At 51.0% G+C, this 19,136-nt stretch overlaps 2 long non-coding RNA genes across 4 annotated transcripts in view; one reads left to right on the forward strand and one right to left on the reverse strand.

The window, feature by feature from the left end:
* The window catches only part of LOC144374697 (uncharacterized), a 52,657-nt gene extending 34,628 nt beyond the window's left edge, over window positions 1–18,029 (forward strand). The window contains exons 5-7 of one of the 3 annotated variants that reach the window (XR_013434034.1): window positions 11,388–11,641; window positions 16,338–16,449; window positions 17,872–18,029. This is a non-coding gene — a long non-coding RNA (uncharacterized LOC144374697). Of the gene's footprint in view, window positions 1–11,387; window positions 11,642–16,337; window positions 16,450–16,773; window positions 17,732–17,871 lie in introns of those variants that run through there. The other 2 variants (XR_013434031.1, XR_013434033.1) reach the window with 2 other exon arrangements.
* LOC144374698 (uncharacterized) lies at window positions 2,040–3,148 on the reverse strand. Its single transcript, XR_013434037.1, has 2 exons — window positions 2,870–3,148; window positions 2,040–2,152 (listed from the first exon to the last, which is right to left on the reverse strand). It is a non-coding gene; the product is annotated as an uncharacterized LOC144374698 (long non-coding RNA).
* Window positions 18,030–19,136: the final 1,107 nt, after the last annotated feature.

Here is a 19,136-nt window from a genome sequence, read left to right on the forward strand (position 1 = left end):
TGCCTGGTAACAGCCTTGGCCTTCTCCTGGGTAGAAGGACACAAGAAAAAGCTAAAGGCCACCTGCTGAGAGCCTGACACTGATGGTGGCCCAGGTGCAGGCCGGTGTACCAGATGCCCCCCAATGTCTCATGTCCTTGCCCCAGTGTGGCCTGAGTCAACCTGCACACGGCATTTGGGGTGGAGCAGTGGTAAGTGTTCAGGAACAGAACACAGAACAGCAGCATACACTCAGGTGAGTGACAGGGAGCAGTGGTGCGCACACAGGTGTGTACCCGGGGACAACACGTGGGTGTTCAATGCAGAGTGCCTGACGTGGAGCATGCTCCCTCACACAGCCCGAGGCTGCCCAGTTGTCTGGGGCTGTCCCTTCAGTGTTTCTTCATGCTATAATACTGTCACCTTGTGCTCAGTAGGTCACACCTCTGAACCAGCTGCATCAAGAAGAGGGCATGGGGGCTGGGGAGGGGGCTCAAGCGGTCATGCGCTCGCCTGGCATGCGCAGGGCGCTGGGTTTGATCCTCAGCACCACATAAAAATAAAATGAAGATGTTGTGTCCACCGAAAACTGAAAAATAAATATTTAAAAAAAGGAAGAGGGCATGGACACGTGAGGCCCCACCTGGAGGGCCAGCAGCCCCTTCATCAACACCGGTGTCTTTGTCATGTCGGGATTGTTGGAGGTAGGAAGCTTGGGTGGACCAGATCACTGTCCTGGCTTCCTGATGTATAGACCGAGTCTGATTCCAGGCTCCCATTGCCACCCAGCCCCAGTCCCTGGGGGGCAGGTTGACAATGACATCCTTTGAGGTGCACTTGTGGCTTTGTGCATGGATGTCCGGTGAGGCCCTCTGGATGTGTAAGTTCCTATTCCTGACTAGGCAGGCTCCCCTGGGACCATCTCATCTCCTGCACTGTGTGAGGGCAGGTGGGGCAGCCCTGAGTGCTGTTCCCTGGGACCAGGACTCTGCTGCTGAATGGCCATGACCCCAGCTGTGGCCCCAGGTGGGGATGTGTTGAGGCCCTGTGCAGAGCCAAGATGCAGAGGCTCATGACCTGATGACAGCCACCTGGAAGGAATGGTGCACACATCTGCAGCCGTACTTCACCCGTATGCATGAACGGTCAACACAGGGCCTTGGGAACCTAGGCAGGGCTCATCTATGGCTGCTCACTCCAGTGGTGTGTGGGCATTTGCAGGCCAGGTCCAGGGGCTGCCCAGTTCCCTAGAACCTAGCCTGTGATGGCAGGAGGGACTCAGGGCCCTGGGCACCATCTAGCCTTCTGAACAGTGCAGTTCCTACTCCCACCCCAGCCCCCACATGCAGCACTGAGGCAGAGAGTAATAAAACATCCACCTCACAGGAGACAGCTTTATCTTGTTGATCGGAAGTCTGCCAGCCCAATTTATGATGGAACATAAGATCTCCAAATCTGAATTTATGTGCCGGAGTATAAGGAGAGGTCAATGAGATTGAAAGTGGGCTCCTGAGAGGAGCTGGCAGGCTCACTCCCAGGTGCTGTAAGGAAACTTCACAGTCTTTGTCCCCAACTCCAGCCTGGCCCAACAGGGAAAGGACCGCCAAGGAGAGCCCTGCCTGAGAGGCATGCCATTTGGTGTAAGTGGGAGAGAGAGGGACTCTGTCGGGCGGGGCCACAGCTGTGGCAGGAGTCTTGGAGAGGGCCAGCCTGGACCATCTGTGCTGAGGATGCAGATCTTGTGCCTGGTATCAGGCCTGGCCCTCAGCCGTGGGCGAGCCCCTGTTCAGAACAGTCACAGCAGAGCTCAGGCTCTGGCCCAGGGACCCACTGCCAAATGGAGTTGCCATGGGTGACCATGAACCCATGGCCCCCACCTAAGCCCTCTGGAGCCCTCTGTCCTCATCACCCCCTGGAGTCAGGGGTGGGGTAGGAGGAGGGTTGGCTCTGTCTTGGGTGGGCACCTGGCCAGCAGGAGGCTGGCTTTCTGTGCCCCAGGGCAGACCCTGACTTTAGGATTTATACAAATAAGTGAAATGAAAAGTGCTGGCAGCCCTGATCTGATTACAGCCATTCATTCTCTGGTCGTTAATAATTTGTGCAATAAAGGGTTGCGGCTGCTCCAGTGTGGGGGTGGCTTCGGCTCAGCCTTCCCTTGGTGCCGGCTTCGGGAGCTGGAAACATGAATTATTAGTTTCTTATCGCTCGGACCACCATCGCTCATGCTGTCAGGACCTGGTGGGAGCTGGCAGAGGTCCCCCGCTTCCTCTGCTGGCCCTGAGCTGCTGCTTCTCTTGGAGACTCCCGGTGGGGCTCAGCACTACCCCACCCAGCCCTTCTGGGAGTGTGACCCCTGGAGCAGGAGGCTGCAACAGGCATGGGAGCTGCAGTGCTGTGCTCTGAGCCTCAGATCCTCTCTGTTAGTGAAGCCAGACCTCACATGCCAGCAAAGCACTGGCCCAGGGAGGGTGGGGTCCTTATCAGGGTGCTCTCCAAGGGGCACAGACTGCCTAGTCCCTGGCCAGAGAGGAGAGGAAGTCCCCTCTGGGAGCCACAGTGCCTTAGGCAGTCAGAGCTCCATCACCTGCAGAACAGCCAGGGGCTTGAGGAGACCCTGAGGAAAGGGATGGTGCTGGCTAGGGTCTGGGTGGGGGTACGGGGAGCCTTCTGTGGGCTTTGTGCCTGGTCTCCTGGGCTTTTTGTCTGCACCTCCAAGTACAGCTGCTGAGGTGTGTGGGCTGGGGGCTGAACTCCAAGGCCACAGCCCAGATGGTGACCAGGTGGTTACTGTCACAGAAGCACGCACCCTCCTGCAAGGCTCCCAGCCAAGCTGGGGAGTGCAAGGCTAAGGCAAAGCTGGGGTGTGGAAGGAATGGGGACCTGGCACCCACCTCTGCCTCTTGCCTGCCAAGCCCCTCCAGGTGCCTCCTGGGCTGCAGCCCTACTTCATCTCTGTGAGGATGTGGAACCTAGAGGGTAGGCCTTGCGCCCACGGCTGTTTGCCCACCACTTCCTGGCTGTGTGGCCTTGGAGAGACTGTCAGTTCTTCCAACCTCAGTCTGTAAAATGGGAATGAGGATAAAAGGAGACAAAATTAGTATGTACTGAGTGTCTGGGGTGTGTGCAGGTGTCATAGGTGGAGTGGGGTGGCCCCTGCAGCCCTGCATGCTGGGCAGTTCCATCCTTCAGGCTTCAAAAAGTCTGACCACATTCCATCTGCTTTCTGTTTTCTTAACATCTGGACAGAGTTGTAGTGAATGTCCCAATGTACTTGTCTCCTCCCAGGTCATCTCTATCATTTCTGGGTCACCTTCAGTTGACTGGTTTCCTCTTTTCCTGCTGGGCTGTGTTTTTTGCTTCTTTGCACACCTGTGAGGGTGTTCTCTCTCTCTCTCTCTCTCTCTCTCTCTCTCTCTCTCTCTCTCTCTCTCTCTCTCTCTTCCCTTCCATCCCTCCCTCCATGTTTATTTTGTTTATTTATCTTTATGTGGTGCTGAGGATCAAACCCAGGGCCTCATACATGCTACACCTCATCTCTGAGCTAGCCCTCTCACAGTGCCTGGGCTGCACAACATAGCTGACCCCATGCCCTCTGCAACCTGCTGAACACACCCTCAGCCCCAACAGCTGCCAACCCACTTTTTCTTTTTGGTAGTACAGATGGACAGAATGCCTTTATTTTATTTGTTTATTTTTGTGTGGTACAAAGGATGGAACCCAGTGCTCACACATGCTAGGCAAGCGCTCTGCTACTGAGCTATAGCCCTGCCAATCCAATTTTGCTATGGTGTTTTGGTTAGGCCTGGGACTTCCTGAACATTCCCCAGGGAGAGATTGAAGGGGCTCTGTGGGCAGGGGCTGGGAGGCTGCAGCCCCTGCAGCAGCCAAGTCTGGCTACTTTCTACCTCTAGGGCATAGACTTTCTTCCACCTGCTGTGGCAGAACAGGAAGCCCCCACCCTGCACCTGGCACTGAAGACCACTCATCAGGGCCTGAGACACAGAGCAGCCCTGGGGTCCCTCTTTCTAACCCTCTGCATCCTTGATGCCAGTTTTGAATGCCATTTCTGCCAGGAAGCTTCCTGGATCCTCCAGTCAGAAAGCATCCTGTTCCTGGAGCTTCTGAACACATCCAAACCGTGGTATTCTGACTCCCACAGAAATCCTGTCTTCCTCTAACTGGACGGGAGCCCCAGTGGATGGCACTCTGGCATTCTTGGCTGATGGTTCTTTAACTGAAACCAGAAGAGAAGAGCCAACCAAGGGCACAGTCCTTCTGGCTGGCTGTGGGCAGGGCTGAGGTCTGCGGGATATCTGAAGGTCCAGAGGCTCCAGGCTTTCCACAGCCCCAGGCTGGGCTCTCAGAGGGCTGTTCCTGCTTGGGTCTGCCCTTCCCCATTTTTCTGGTCCCTCTGCTCCTGTCCCCTGTGGCCTGTCTGGCCACCTCCCTGCTACCACACCACACCCTCTACCTCAGATGGCTTCCTCCCGGCCCCAGCTCACACACACAGAATCCCTTACCCCGGGAGCATTCCAGGCATGCACAGTCCACTGACTTGGCCCTGGCCAGGCTGTGCATTAACACAAAGACAGCTGACTGGGTTTCCCTCACCCAGGTCTGGAGCCCCTGAATGGGGAGTCCCCACCCCCACTCCGTGTGGTCGCCTCTAGACTGATTTCATTTATCACTGACCGAGGATGAGTAATTTTATTGTGAAGCACAGTTCAGGGTGATAGATGAGGGAGCAGGGCAGGTGGTCGCCTTGCTGTCTTCCTCTCCAGAGGGTGGGGGAAGGGGAATCCTGCCTCTCCATAAGTGGAGACTGGCAGTTGGGGAGGAAAGAGCCCCGTCAGGGTGGCTGGCCACTCCAGATGGGAGTGAGGAGGCAGGGAAGGCAGAGCAGGTCTCCCTGTCCAGATAGGGCAAAACCAGGACATAGCCATCCCCCACGTCCTGACTAGGGCTGAGGGCCCTACAGGTGGGAGTATGGAGGGGCAGATGTGTAACTCCAGCATCCAAACAGAAAAAGTGGGGATGCTTTCCTCTGAAAATTGCCACAGCAATCAGATTCTCTTTGAATCCATGTGTTTCTGTTTGGTTTCCTTTTTTTTTTTAATTTGCAGTACTGTGAACTGAACTCACTGAGCCACACCCCCAGCCCTTGTCATTTTTAAATTTTGAGACAGGATCTTGCTAAGTTGCCCAGGCTGGCCTTGAACTTGAGATCCTCCGTCCTCAACCCTGCTAATCCACTGTTTTTAACAATGCCCATCTTACCAGCTACTGCACACCCACACTTCAAAGTAGCACTTGCCCGCTGGGGCTGGAGCTGGGGCTCAGTAGTAGAGCACTTGCTTAGCAGGTAGGAGGCAGTAGGTTCCATTCTCAGCACCACACAAAAATAAACAAAATAAAAGGTATTGTGTCCATCTACAACTAAGAAAAATAAACAAAGTAACACTTGCCATTGGTCACTTCCAGGTGTTTGGTGAGGGAACCTGCATTGCTGCCGGTGGGATTTGGGGTTCTGGCCTGCTCACCCACTCCAAGGTCCCAGGCCTGGGTGGGATGTGTGTGGCTGGGTGGGTGGAAGCTGGGAGGCGCAGGTGCCAGAGAGCAAGCTCACCCCGACTGCTTATGGTGGGCAAGGTTCTGGGGTCTGGGAGGGCTGAGCAGACCCAGGACTTCTCTCTACTGTGGTCAGCCAACAGCCTCCCTCTGGCAGGCAGGTTAGCCCCCTGGCTGGACATGGGTCAGATAGTCCTGCAGGACCTCTCAATCTTGGCCAAGAAGCATGGATGGTGGGCGCCTCGCTGTGTGACAGTCCCTGTCAGTCACGATGGTTGTGGGCCCAGAGAGAAGCGGGGGCGGAGACGGGAGGGGGCGCTGGAGGGGGCACTGGCTGGTGGAGCTGTCCCCAGCCGCCGGCTGCGTCCCCGGAGGCTGGCGGCTGCGGCGCCAGGCGCGTCCGGGAAGTCTGGGCAGCCGCGCCGCCACTGCCCCTGGCCTGCCCCCAGCCTGCCCCCATGGGCTTAACCCTTAGTCTCTCTGGGCTAACCCTCGTGCCCAGGCCTGGCTTAACCCTTAGGTCTCCACTGGTCTAACACTTCTGTCTCAGGGACTAGCTGACATCCGCTGTGCCTAAGTTGGCCCCAGTGGGCAGCCCAGGAGCAGCTCCTACTGGAGCTTCAGGCTGGAGAAAGACGCTGGACCAGGTCACTGAGGACACTGCCCCTCCCTCCTGCCCCCTTTTCCCAGGGTCTGCAGTCAGGCCTGCTGTCTTCCCCTTGTACCACAGGGACACAGTGAGGACACACTGGATAATGACAATTTCTGCTAAAATTGTTAGTATGCTGGGCTCCCTACCCAGCTCCTTGTGCAAATCATGAACCTTGTCAAGAGGGCCTGCCAAGGAAACTGAGGCTCTGAGAGGCCAGGACTTGGCTCAGCTCTGGCAGGTGGTAGAACTGGATCCTGCCTCCTGCACCAGGACTAAAGGCATTCACTCCCCTCTCTCCTGGCCCCTGCCCCTTCCTCTTCTCCCTCCCAAGGAGATGGTGCAGGAATTGAAATGGACTTGTGGGGAGGTGGGCCTCTGGATTCTCAGAGTCTCTGAGTAGGGTCTGCAGATGATGAATCCCTGGGAGTGGGAGTATCTTTGGATCTCAAGGAGGAAGAGTCAACAGTCATGAAACCCAGAGAAAATGGACTGCAGCAGTTCCAATCAGGTGAGACTCAACCTCTCTTTGACTCTGGATGGGCTAAGGGGTAGACATTGTACCAACCCCTGTTGCCCACTGCAATGCCAGCTTGAGTTCTCACACAAGACTGGCATTTGAACCATAGATAGGAGCCTTAAAAATAACGTAAAGGTCGGCTGCTGTGGCACGTGCCTATGATCCCAGAGACTTGGTCCAGAGTTATTAGGATAATGAATTTGAGGCCACCCTTGGTTACTTAGCAAGACCCTGTCTCAAAAATAAAACAAAACAAAAACAAAAAACAAAATACACACACACACACACACACACACACACACACATACAGAGAGAGAGAGACAAGACTAAGGATGTTGATCAGTGGTAAAGTGACCGGTATTAAATCCCCAGCACAAACAAACAAACAACAAAAACTAGAACTTTAAGGGGTTAAGGTGTAGTTTAGTAGTAGAGCACTGCCCAGCATGCTCTACCATGAGGCCTGGGTTCAATACCCAGCACCAGGGAAAACAAAAGAAAATAAGACATTAAGGAACAGAAATCATTGGTCAGCCAGAGAATGACAGGAAAGGCTTGGGCACACTACTGGAGACAAGGGAGAGAGAGAGGTGCTCAAAATTAGGGCTCCTAGGGTTTCCACAGCCTCAGCCTCTCTACTACACGTATTCAGTTCCCCAGGACTCGGCTGAGGTCTGGGTAGCAAGTGTGTGCAAGAGGACGTGGGCCTTCAGCCCCTCCAATCAAGGAGAGGTTGAGTCTCACCTGATCAGAACTGCTGCAGTCCATTTTCTCTGGGTTTCTTTGTTGGGGCTTGGGAGGTCTCAGCACAGCTGTAGCCCACAGGTTGGACAGGGATACCTGGGACCCAGAGTCCTGTAGCAACTGCAGGGCAGTCCCAAACCATCTTCCTGGCTCCTCTGCATTTTAGGTGGGTGGTGGCTGGCTAAATTTCTCAGCATCTCCCCAAATGTCCCCCTCACTTGTGACCTTGGATTCAATACCCAGTCTCATCCTAGGTGGAGACAGCTGGATTTGCTGAACTATGGGAACTCTCTCCATTTTTCTGAGCAGGAAAGAAAAGAGGGTGGGAAACTGGTTTCTGAGAGCCAGGTCACATGCCAGGAGGACCTCTGGCTGCATACAGTCACCTCTTGCAGTAGGAGGACAGTAGACTGAGCACATGTGGAGGGGCTGGGGTCCAAGAGACTGACCATGAGGGACAACTCTGCACCCAGCCAAGGTCTGCATCTTATGCCACTATCAAAGCCTACGGGTGGGTGAGGATAATTCCATGGGTTATGCTGCACTGCTGCGGTACATCCTTAAAACTGGCAAGAGTGGGTTGGCAAGTGAGGAGGGCCTTGACTCAGAGGATAGTGCTGGATCTGCTCCTGAAGGCGGTGGAGCCCACTGCCCATGCAGGGTGAGATACCTGCAAACTTCTCTTCCTAGACAACTGACCAGGAGGTCAGAGAGAGGCAGAGTGAAGAAAGTCAGGGTCAGGGTGAATTGACCCTTGGCCTGACTGGTGAGAGACTGAACATGTTTAAGGGCCAAGGGGCTGAGGTGGGGGCTGAAGATCCAGGAAAGTTTCCCCCAAAGCAAGGTCAGACTTAGATGGGAGGTGAACCCCCAGCATCAGGCCAAGGGCAGGAATGCCTGATGGGTGGGGGTTTGTTCAAGGTTGGTGAAGGAGGAGGAAGGTAGGGAGGGGGTCATCAGGGCTTCTGCCAATGGCTCGGTGAGGTGCAAAGGTTCAGAGGTTGCTGCTAAATGACTGAAGCCACAGTGTGGGCAGAGGTGAGCCATCAGGGTCCCCTCTGCAGGGAACAGTGTCAGGAGGTGGAGCTCGTCTGCAGCTGGTGAGGGCAGATCAGGTAGAGAGGAGTCGTCGTGGACACGCAGCAGAAGGGGGATGCAGGTGGAGGGAGAGTAGGGCTCTTAGCCACAGCCCAGAGAGTCCTGATCTGGCTGAGGATGGTGGGGCTCGAGTTCTAGGGACAGCTGGGTACTAGCACTCAGGCACAGCTAGATGGCTGAGTGCAGGGCACATATGGCCTGCATGGCTTATTTTTTATTTTATTGAGATAGTATTCACATTACAGGGGCTGGGGTTGTGGCTCAGCCGTAGAGTGCCCGCTTAGCGTATGTAGGGCCCTGGGTTTGATCCTCAGCACCACAAAAAATAAATAAACAAAATAAAGGTATTGTGTTAAACTACAACTATAAAAATATTAAAAAATTCACACAATATAAATTTAAGCTCAAAGTGAAAAATTCAGTGGTGCTTTTTGCATTCACAATGTTGTACAACTTGAAATTTCACCTAACTCTTGACACATTTCGTAGCACCAAGCAGTCACCCCTGTTCTTCCTTCCCTCGAGCTGGGTAACCACAACTCTATTTCCTGTTTCTATGGATTTGTCTTTTCTGGACTCTTTTCTAGTTGGAGTCCTGCACTAGATGCCTGTTTTTGCTGATCATACTGTTTTCAGAGTTCATCCATGTTGAAGCATGTGTCAAACTTTATTCCCTTTGGGGCTGAATAGCATTCACCCTGTGGCTGGACCACAGTTGTATCATTCACCCACTGATGGCCCTGGGGCGCTCCCACTGTATGGCCATTGTGGGCAATGAGGTTGTCGACATTAAGTGTTGTTGAGCACTAGTTGCAGTCCTTTCTGGCAGGTGCCGGAGACTGGAATTGTGTGTCCTGTGTGATTCTGTGCTTAACTTTCGTGAGAAGTTGCCCTTCCACATTTCATAACCTCACCAGTCATACAAGAGGGTTCTAACTTCTCCACATCCTCATCAACACCTGTTATTTTACTTTTTGAAATTTAGCATTCTAGCAGGTTTGGAGTGGTACCTGGAGTGCTGGTTTTGTATTTAGTTTTCAGGGGCTTCAGAAGGTGGAGTTTACGAGTGGGGTGGAAAATGAAAGTGTCCTGCCAGGAATGGGGTGAGATGGGGGCAACAGGCCTGTGGAGATCACACAATACGCTGAGGAGGCCAGGTGCTTGCTGTTGACAGGAGCTCTCACTGCTGGACCAGCATGAGAGACAGCCCTTCTTCCTCTATCCCATAGTCCCTGCAAAGCTGGGTCAGTCCCTAGATGTGTGCACATGCTCAGATCTGCAAACCTGCACCCTAGGGTCACAGAGTCAATGCAGTGTCTCCCAGAGTGTGGGGAGGGACTCAGGTCAGGTGTCCTGACCAAACAGCTATGGAAAGATCCTTCCTGGAACATGAGTCTGGAATTAGTGTCCAGAAAAAAAAGCCCACACTTTGGGAGCCTTGCTATTGTTAAGGCATTTGTCTTTTCTGTGAAGCTTACTGATTCCTCACCCTTACTTTCTACACATACTCTGGGAATTCCTACACCCACTTGGGCAATGCTACAGGAATTCAGGCAGGTGCAACAGGGCTGGAAGGAGGATTTTTGCCCCCTGGGGGCTGTGTGGGAAGCTGGGCAGGTGTCAGCTTTGGACAGGGTCATGGGCTTGGTCACCTTGTGTAAGAGCTTGTGCATCTAGAGAGGCCATAATGGTAGGGGACCCTCTGGTGCAGGTGGCACTGGGGGCCAGCACCTAAACCTCAGGCTCTTTCTTGGATTTCTCTTGGGAGTGAGCAGAAGGAAGGACACAATGTGGGGACATTTCCTGTACTAGATGTTGATGAGAGAGTGTCAGGTGAACCTCATTGATGGTATGTGGGAAGGGACCCCACGCTCAGATGCTCAGCCCCCGACTCTGGAGGACCACAGAGAGAAGATGTGTTCTGCTAGAGGCTGTGCTGGTAAACTGCCAGGCCCTCCCCTCTGCCACTGTGATCACTTCTCCATGGGACTCCAGAGCCCAGGCACAGGCAGAGAGGGCTCCAAAGGTGGGAGGGCTTGTTTCCTACCACCAGACCCTGAGACTGGAGGCCAGCATCCTGCTCGGCTGTATTCCCTGCTCTCTGAGCCTCCGCCTGCTTTGTCGATCCAGGTTTTCTCATTTTCATGGCTGGGTTCTGTCTGGTGACATAGAAGTGAGAGGAATACAGGCTGCAGTGGTCTAGCAGGAAGCCTATCTATCTCCCTAAGGGAGCCCTCACTTCCCAGATCCTGGGTCTAGCTGCTGCAAGCTGTACAGAAGGGTCAGTGTGCCCTCTGGTGACCAGTTCTGTCCTTACAGGCTGAGGGAAAGAAGCAGAGTACCCCTCCTTAGGCCTGACCACTGAGCCCCCAGCTCAGTGTCCAACCTTGTCTTTGACATGGTAAAAACATTCTGGCTTTACTTTCATCCTCAGGGAAGCCACTTACCATGTGCTGAGGCAGCCCCAGAAGAGGCTGGTCTGTCCACAGCCACAGGAGGGAGCTTGGAAGTGGAGTTCCCAACCTAGCCTTCAAAAGAGACTGCAGCCCTGGCCACAGAGACCTGGGGCCTGGGTAGCTGGCCAAACCACACCTCAGATTCTGATCCAAAGCAGGAGTAAGATAATCAATGCTTATTTTTTTATTTTGGGGGCATGGGGCCAGAAACATGCCACCCTGAAGCATGTCTTTGGCATATTTCAAGGTGAAATACCGAGAAGCTGCTGAAAAGATGCCCTTTGTAACTGAGATTTACATCCATCCATACTAGGAAAAATGGCAGATGCAGGTAGGACTTCCTGTTTGACACTCATTCCCTTTCTGCCTGGAAGAGTTTCTTCTGCAGAAAGAAGATGGGGCTCTGACACCTGCCCAGTCCGAGGTGGTCACAAGTGCCTGTGCTGTGGAAGTTATCGGACCACAGGACAACCCTGGCTCCCTCTGCTCCTCCCCCAAGCTTCTGAAGCCAGCACCACTGCCTGGGCCCTAGGAACCCAAAGCCCCCATGCACCATCCTGCCCTTCCCTGGGCCTCTTGTAGGAGTGTGTGCCTCCTGTGTTTAGGCATATAGTGCCTAAATTACCACGTAAGTTCCCTATTAATCTGTCTATTGCTCCGTTTCCTTCATAGCTTAAAATGATCAAAACTTGAGAGGGAAAAGAATAAGTCAAGAACTTCCCTGCAGGGCTACTGTGTTGCATGGTAACAGGTGACTCACCCAGGAGCATGGATGCTCCTGATGATGAGGGCAGTGCAAAGACTTGTTTGGGAGCACAAGGCTGCTTGGTGTGTGTAGGCATGAGAGGCAGCGTGTGAGACGGTGGCTGCTCATGAACTCCTGACACTTCGCCACACAGGCACCTTCCTGGGCCAAGGAGCATGTGCTCTAGAGGGAAACAGACCATGAACAAAAACCACAACCCACAGGAAGATTCAGATCATAGTGCAGGGAAGGAAATACCAAGGAGATGTTTGCAGGGCCTGGGAAGTGAGGTCGGATGGTCAGGCAAGTCCTTGGAAGGAGTGACATTTGAATGAAAGGGGTTGGGGAGATAAGAAGGATAGAGAATGAAACAGACTTTATTATTACTGTGTGAATCTATATGACTGCATGACATATGCATATGACTGCATGACATATGACTACCACACCTTGTGGATGAGGAGACAGAAGTTCCAAAAACTAAGGCAGCTTGTCTGAGTCCCACAGCTACACAGATGGTGAGTACCTAGGTCCACTGGTCCAAGGTCAACCCAAGGTGATTACATCTTCCCCCATGCCTGACTGTAAGGGAAAAGCCAGCTTAGGTGCCATAGGTATTAAAGGCCACATGGATAGTGGGGACCCAACTGCCTGGCCTTAGGTCACTCTCCCTCCTAGGCAGGCTGTGCCTATACAATGCCAAGAGAAAATGTTGAGCATGTGAACACTCTTGTGGGTCTGTGGAGTTGGAGCACCTGGATTACTCTGTCTACTCTGTCTCAGTGGGTCCACAAAGCAAAGCAAACCAGGTATTTGTATGCCCAATTTCCAGATGAGAGAACTGAGGCTCCAACAATGAATGGATGAACAATCATGGTCACAGTTAGTTGCTGGGCGACCCATCCCCTGGCTCTTTCCACAGATCCTCATCCCTGTGGCCCATGTCATTGAATCATTAATCCAATCACACATTCATTCGACAATCCCTTAGTGAACATAGCTGTGGTATGGGCCAACTGCTGAGTGGAGGAACATGAGGACCACCTACCCTGGAGGAATTCACAAACTGGTGGGGGACAATTTGGAATTTATACTACTGCTCCCCGCCTCAAGTTCCTGGAGGTCAGCACCACCCACGCAGACCAATAATGTCAGATGCAGCACAGGAATCTCCCCCTAAGCTTGGGATAAATTTAACCAACAGAAGCATCCATGTGATGCTTCAGCTGCCTGTGCTTGGCCACTTTGGCCAAGTCACAGTATTTCATTGACCCTCAGTGCCTCTGAGACCTGAGGGCTATGGTTTCCCATCTCACGGTGATTCTGAGAGACATACACAGTCTGCCCAGACTCCACATAGGCCAAAGGCAGCAGACCCAGACCTAAACTCACCCATCCGCTCCCATCTCTATACCCAGCTCAGACCTATATTGACCCTAGGGAGCAACAGCCTCACCACACAGCAGGTCTAGGCTGGGTAAGCCCCTCAATGTACAAGGAAGAATGTCAGGGTCCAGTAGCTGATGGGTCCTGGGATGAGACAAGGTTCTCAGAGTCAGAAGGGGGAGAGAGACTGGCTTTCTCTATAGCAAAAGTCATACCCCAGAATAGCACAGGTGGGTGTGGGGGATACTTAGGGAGGGGACTCTGGGGCTCTAGAGGAGGGAGAGTGAAGTGGCTGTCAGGTCTGGGGGAGGGGAATAAAGTGGCTATTTGGGGCTCTGGTGGAAGGGAGAAGCAGAGCCAGTAGCTCTTCCTGAGTTGAGCAGGTTGACTCTCCCATCTGGTCCATGCCCCCAACTGCAAGACCTACAAAGGCACCAGGAGAGTATCCTCCACCAGGTCTGGACAGGAGACACCAATATTCTTCATCCCATAGTACTCTGACTCCCAGCCTGTACTTTCCATCTCACAGGTCCAAAACAAAGTTTTCAAGCCAACTAGAAACTTGAGCTTCTAGGAGTATAGGTGACATAGTCACTGTCCACTGAAGTGCCCACTGACATTTAATGTTTGTGAACTTTATCCTTTCTTCCTGACACATCAGCTTCTTCAACAGGGTCTCTGTCATTCCTGGGCCATTTTCATTGTCTCCAACCTCATCTCCAGGGAATTTTCCTACTGTTGTCTGAATCCTTGAGAATCTCACAGAATGCCCAATCTTCATCCCCTGTTCAGGATGGGTTTCTATGGTTCTGAAGAGACCACATGTCATGACCTTGAATCAAAGCTCCCTCTGAGGCTCCTCAATGAGATATGCACGAAGAACAGTTCTAAGTCAACCTGGATCCCTCACACACATGAGATTGGATGACTCTCAAGGTAGCATTGACACGGTCTAGGAAGGTTGCTTCTTTCTCAAAAACATTTTGTTGTGCAAAGTCCTCAAGAGTCAAGAGATTGTTTAAAAGCACCTTGCATGAGAACTCCCTCCATCTGGGGTGAACTGAGGAAAATGCTCACTTATTTGGCCTTCTTGAAGAATTGTAGAGAGGCCATGGGAACATAAACACAGAGACATGGAAGAGAGTGCTAGGGTCACGGTCAGTCTTTCTGAATAACTGCCTAGTTACCTGGAATCTCAAACCAATCTGTTAGGTCAATAATTACACAGAATTACTCTAGACCACAGGGGCTCTATGCAGAAGGGATCTAGGCCTATTTCCTGGGGTTCCAGACATTCCTAATTTGTACCTGTTTTCCTCACATGATTATTACTACTCTCTTCTCCACTCCCAGTAAAGTCCCAGTACAGATGATGAATTTTGATCACTCAATCTCAAATAACTGTCAAACAACTGAGTGATGATTATGATTAGAAGGAAGAATGAGATAAAGACAAGGACAATGATCATGACTGAATGATTTTCCTTAACTCATCACATCAGCTGTCTTTATCTACAGGCTGAATCTCTCCATTACACAATATTGTTTTCTCATTTTCTGAGGGCCAGGCCTGACGCTGAAGGCTAATATACCCTACATGTCACTGACCTTGTAGATGAGCAAGATGGTATAAAAGATTTCATTCAGCGTTCGGGGGGGGGGGAGTCCCTGGGAGTTCCCTGAGCCACTTCTGCTTCTCTCCTATTAGGGTGCATGTCTAACTCCTGCCTCTGGCCTTGGACTCCTCACATCCTGGGGACTGGTGCCAGGTTCCATCCTAGGAGTCTGGGCTGCAGCTGCTTCTTCCACAGCACCCCCATATGTGCATGACTCTCTGACTAATCAGGACCCAGAAGCTGTGGTTTCCCCTAGGGGCTGTCCCAGGTCTCAGGGAGAAAAAAGGGACTGTCCCTAAACATAGTATCGCCAGCTATACCAATGCCCAGCCTCAGCTCCTCTCCCCCGCCCACCAGCTCCTGCACCTGCAGCAGATGTCTCACCACAGACCACATCCTCACAAGGTGACCACACTCAGAAATTTGGAAATTCAGATTTGGCGGGATCCTGGAGATCCTCACGGGGCTGGGCAGGGGATCTCCTCAGCTGTTGCAGCTGCAGCTCTAGATGCCCATGCCCTCCCCTGCTCCAGACTGATATACACTGAGAACTGGATTCTGGCAGTGAGAGAGGAGTCTGGGTCCAGCTGGCCCTTTTCTCAGTGTCCCTGGAGCCTGGAGTGTCTCTCCTTTTGAAAAGGGGTAGGTATGCTATTCCAGTGCTCCCCTGTCAGAAGGACTTGTGCTAGTCTCCTGCTGCCTCATTTCTACTCACAGTCCTCAGAGACTCTCCCTGTGGGTATAAGGTGCTCATTCTTCCTAGGCCCAGTTGTCCTCAGCTTCCTGTTCTTGCCATCCCCAATGGCTCTTCTCAACTCATGTGATTGTCCCACTGCAGGGTGGGGAATTGGGGATTCTGAGACAGAGGATGACAGTATTGTTCTGGGGACATAAGAATGGTTCTGAGTCTCAGAATTCTCAGTTAGGAGCTAGCTCTGTAGAACCAAGCCCCTTTGGAGAGGCTTCCAAGATCTTAAGAACACTGCCTCCTCTAGAAATATATGGGGAGGACAGTATTTCCTACGTCAGCTCTCTCCAGGAATTGGGAAAGACTCCTTTCTCCTAGTAGAATATATGCTATCACAGACTCACTGACCTGGAAGGGATATTCTAGTTCCTTCTGTTGATCACTTAGTAGAGGTACAGAGAGGGAGTTTTTCTTGCATAAAGCACACAGCAACTTTGTATAAATTCTGTGTCCTGGGACTTTAACAATATTAGCCAAGACCTGGGAGGACGAGACATTTTAAAACACCTGGTATGATGTGAGCCTGAAACTGGATGGTGGTTTTTTAGGCAATTTTAATTCTCTCCATCCAAGTTCTTAGAATGCCTGACATGGACAGTCCAATATGGGGCAGCAGAGACCAGACATGGGGAGCTGAGAGCTGGAAAGTGTTGAAGCTCTTCATGGGGGAGGCTAGACATCCAGTGGCAGGCTGCAGGGGTTGTTACAGAAGGAGGGATTCAGGGATACAACTCTGGTTCTGCATTCCTGCAGTGTTAGTTTTTCATCATCCTAACAAACACCAGAAATAATGAACTAATATGAATAAAAGGTCTCTTCTTCCTTTCAGGTGTCTACATTTTGGTCCATGAGCAGTTGACTACATCACTTTGACCCTGAAGTAATGGAGTCTATCATGTTGGGCAGCACATGGTAGAGAGGTTCTGCCCACCTCATGGCAGGTAAGGGTAAGAGGAAAAGAGAGAGGAATGGGGACTCCATTAACTCCTTGAAGGGCACACTATGACTGGAGACCTTCCAAAAGCCCCAGGTCTTAAAGGTTTTGCCATCTCAACACAGCCATAAAGCCAGACTGCAACATCAAAGATCCTTCTACCTGCACTCTCTGCTCTACTTCCTGCTCCAGAACTTGAGATGGCTTTTAAAAAACTTGTAAAAACAGACAAAAGTTAGAAACTGTTCAATGTTAGCAAAACAGAATCTTACAGTGTTTTGGTTTTTTATTACAATAATATTTCATGAGAGTGTTCATGTTTTTGCCATAGGACTGTAGACAAGGGGCCTGGAAGGAAATGAAAAAAAATTTCATCCAAGACTTTCAAATCAGAATTAAGCTGGTTTGCCACATCACGTCCACAAGGAAGATGTATTCAAAGGCAAAGACTAATCATAATTTTGTTCACAAATTTCAATTTAAAGGAGTCCTATGTAAGAAAAACACTTAGAAATTATATCCTTGCATGGACTTCAAAAGTTGATCTTACAATTTTTTTTTAAAAAAAATAGATAATTAAAAATATTTTGTCCAGCAGAGCTGGACATCAGGCTAGCTGCTACTGTAACTTGGATCATTTATCTCCAGTCACATTTCAGCTAATTGCTGCATGGAACCATGTGATGATGCTTTGGACCCCAAGCACACTTTGTATTGTTTGGGATCCAGATTGGAGTCATGGAAGACAGAGTGTTGGACATGCACTACTCCTACCTAATGGATTCTTAACATCTTCAAACATACTTGGAGAACATTATTGAAAATGTCCACATCCTTCAGCCCCAGCCATGGATGGAAATTGCCACCCACTTGGACAAGATGTCCCTTATAATTACAAGTAATGCCAAACCCATAGTTTCTCCAGAAGCCAGTTTTTGAGTAAAAGGAAAAAAAAATGGTTGTCTCTGGGAACTTTCCCATCATAAATAATCTTTCAATCATACTGTCTAAAGATGATTGTGGAATATGTTTATTGGCCCCAAACTCTATTTGCTCAACACTGTTGCAGGAGTTCCATGGTAAACACCAGGTCAACTTCACAGAAGAAGTGCAAAGATTTATTATGAAATGGGAAGATCTTACCCTGAGGGCCAGAATAATTTAAAATTCTGAAGACGAAGGCAAAACCTTCAGATCACCTTTAGGGTACTTCCTGCTATAATTTCTCATCAGTTCCACTAGTTTGGCCTTATCAGGGTTGGAATCAGAATTAAAAAGTAGTACAACCACTTTGGCGTGCTGACTTGGGGTGGGACATGTCTTTCCTAAGTTTTCCAGAAACCTCACAAACATGTCAAAATGTCCAGATAATGGCACCAGTATATGACATTTTCATCTTTGACCTCTTTGTGTTTGTTCTTGGATCCAGGGAACTAGAAGGGAAAAAGCTACTTCAGGGAATTGGAGAGGAAGAACAGGTATCCAGACTTCTGGTTGATTCTGTTGGCCAGCTCCTGAGTTTCTAGTTCCTCATGCTCCACTAACTGGATCTTGCTGAAAATATTCTGTAGGTCTGCATGCCTCCTCACAGCAAGTTTCCTGTCATGCGAGGCTGCCACTGGGCCAAGCCTTGTGGTCATAGCTGTGCCCTACAGACATTTTCTTGTGCCCCACAGGCTTGGGATCCTTTTGCCCACCAGCAGTCCTTCAGGCTAGTATGGCACCACTAACCCACTGGTTTCAGCTCTGAAGCATGGGGTAGGACAAGCCTGTGTGGCCAGCCCAAAGCCCAGCAGGAGTCAGATATGAGGCAACAAGCAGAGCTAGGCTTGATAACTTGCCTGGAGCGATGCCCACACCAATCTGCCTATAGGGCCACTTTTACCGCCTATGTTCAGAAGCCCTCCCACCACAGCTCCCAGCGGCAGAGACTGGTTGCCCTCATGCTAGGAAGCCTGGTCCCAGCTTCTCAGCGGGTGCCTAGGGCCATCCTTGCCCATGGCAACCCTGGAGCTGATAACAGGCCTGGTGCCAAAGCTTCATTATGCACACCTGCCTGCACAACAGTGACCTGCTCCTTTAAGAAGGTAACATGCCCTGCTCATGCAAGCTGCCTCTCCTGAGCAAGGCCACCATGACTATTCAAGCTTTGGCAAAGAAGTGTGGGGCCAATGAAAATTCATTGGCAATGGCACCTGCTCAGAGATCTTGGTCCTGTCCTTATGGTGCCCGGGCAGGCTCCACCCCTGTTCTCCATGTGGCCTAGACTGCTGCTGCTGCTGGTGCACATGGCTCACCATTGCCCTTTGATTTATTTTGAGTTAATTTTTGTGCAATGTGAGAAATAGGGTCTAGTTTTATTTTTCTACATATTCCACTATGACTTTCTATCATTCTGTTTCTGTGATAGAGTCAGAAGCTTATGGGAACCTGTGAAGCCATGAGCCAAAAATTAATCTGCCCTCCTATAACTTGTTCCTGTCACGTAAAATGGTCACAATGAAGAAGATCTGACCACCACAAATGGGACAGTTGCAGAGCACATTAGTGTTTCTTGTAGTTCTGCCCAGCATGAAATACTGAGGGGAGTCCTAAGACTTAAGAAGGGTAAGAGATGGGAACTTGAGAACCTGGGAAATTAATATCTCTGCTAAAGGTACTTACATAGCTGAACATAAATCCTAACAATGACAT

This window comes from Ictidomys tridecemlineatus, unplaced genomic scaffold (assembly GCF_052094955.1).
Source record: "Ictidomys tridecemlineatus isolate mIctTri1 unplaced genomic scaffold, mIctTri1.hap1 Scaffold_827, whole genome shotgun sequence".
Classification (NCBI taxonomy): Eukaryota; Metazoa; Chordata; class Mammalia; order Rodentia; family Sciuridae; genus Ictidomys; species Ictidomys tridecemlineatus.